Source organism: Arachis duranensis, chromosome 1 (assembly GCF_000817695.3).
Source record: "Arachis duranensis cultivar V14167 chromosome 1, aradu.V14167.gnm2.J7QH, whole genome shotgun sequence".
NCBI classification, from domain to species: Eukaryota; Viridiplantae; Streptophyta; class Magnoliopsida; order Fabales; family Fabaceae; genus Arachis; species Arachis duranensis.
The window spans coordinates 95,737,134-95,738,990 of NC_029772.3; positions in this window are offsets into that span (position 1 = coordinate 95,737,134).

Here is a 1,857-nt window from a genome sequence, read left to right on the forward strand (position 1 = left end):
CTGTCTCTCTCCTCTGTGAATGCCGCTGCTACATCTGATTTTGGGATAAGAAGTCAAACAAGGCACAAAAAAAGTTTCAAGCCTAGAAAGCTTCATTCCTCTATTAAAGGGATGAATGGCCAAGGATTGGAGTAAGGAGTGAAAGCACTAATAAATGCTCACTGAGCTGTTAATTCTTCTCCTTTATGATTTTTATTGAGTATTTTTTTCCTCAATTTAGTATTTTTGCGTTTCAACGGTAAAAGGCAAATTGGTGAGGTTTGTAAGAAAAAGCCATTGAGTGAAAAAAGACAAAGAGTTAGACTTGGAGAAAAAGTCATAGTTATCTTAGAAGTTCTTTGTCAGTTTTTTCTGTTTTGTTGTCATGATCTTGAGAAGATTCTCTTACAAGTTGGGTTAACACTTTGCAGTTGAAAAGTTAGGGTGAGTTCCTAGTCAAGTCTCGTTTGGGTTAGAAACTGAATTTGTCCTAGATAGGGTTGATTAGAATCACAGGAAGAATTGGTCATTGTAATCTTTGTTGAAAGATAGTGAAATTCTGTCACTGTTGTGATGGAGACTGAATGTAAGCTACATTACACTGAGTAGCTGAATTAGGTTACATCTGTGCGTCATATTCTTTCTCTTATCTGTTTCTGGTTCTGCATTATAGGAGACAGATCTGAAGTATCTCCTATTTCTACTATTCTGCAACACTTCTCTATAACACATCTTGTACACTTCTTTATTTTGGCTCCTACCGTGTCAAGAGATAAAACCATAATTTCTCCTGCTTTCTACTTAAGGTATCTCAACAGAAATGAAGTTTAACGGTAAAATTTAAAGAAGGCCAATATTCAACCTCCATTTTCTTAGCCACTGATAATCATCAGACGTTATTTATCATAACATTTTTTATTTTCACATTTTTCGTTTAGGTGATATTGCCATAATTAAAACTAGCTATTTATAGAGTCTCACTTTAAAAAAATAAGATCAAGCTTATTAGTTATGATTAATTTGTATGAAATAAATTTTTTTATAATTTATTAGGGTAGTAAAACTATCAATAGAGGTTAATATTATAAATTATATATATATATTTTGAATATTAGTCTTTTTCTTAAAAAAAGAAATAATTCTTTGATTTTTATCATTATATTTGTAGAAAAAATTAAAATATATAAAATATTAAAATATGTAACAAAAATTATGATTACAACGATAATTGTTAAAAATCATAATATATGCTTATTGAAAATTTGAATTTTTTTACTAATAAAAAAATTCAATTAAAAAATAACAAAANATTAAATTAAATTAATAAAAAATTATCTAATTTTTCAAAAATAATACATAAAATTATAATTTTTGAAATTTAGTTTAGAACTTAAGAGATGGAAATTTTGAATATTATAACACTAATATTTATTAAATATCTCAATTTTATGTGTAAAAATTTAATTTAAAAAATTAATAAAATTTAAAATAACATTAAATTAAATTATTACAAAAAATAAGTTAATTATGAAAGCCTATTACAGGTAAATATATTATTTTTTTTCTCTAACTTGTAAGACTTCAATATATTAGCCCCTTATACTAAATTTAAGATATAGATGACTTTGTCGCAAGATTTGCAACCAAATAAGTTAATTATTATGTTGAGTTTTTTAATTTTGATACGGAAGTAGCGATCGTGTATAACAGGGTTATGGGAGATCTGGGTGTATCACCGAGCTGTGATGGCTGCTGAACTGAAATTGGACGGACCAAATTGTGACTGTCTAATTTCAATAATCGGACGGTCCGATTTCAGTAATCAGACGGACAGCAAATCGGTGGGTCTGATTTGAGGCGTGCTGTCACGTGGCGAGC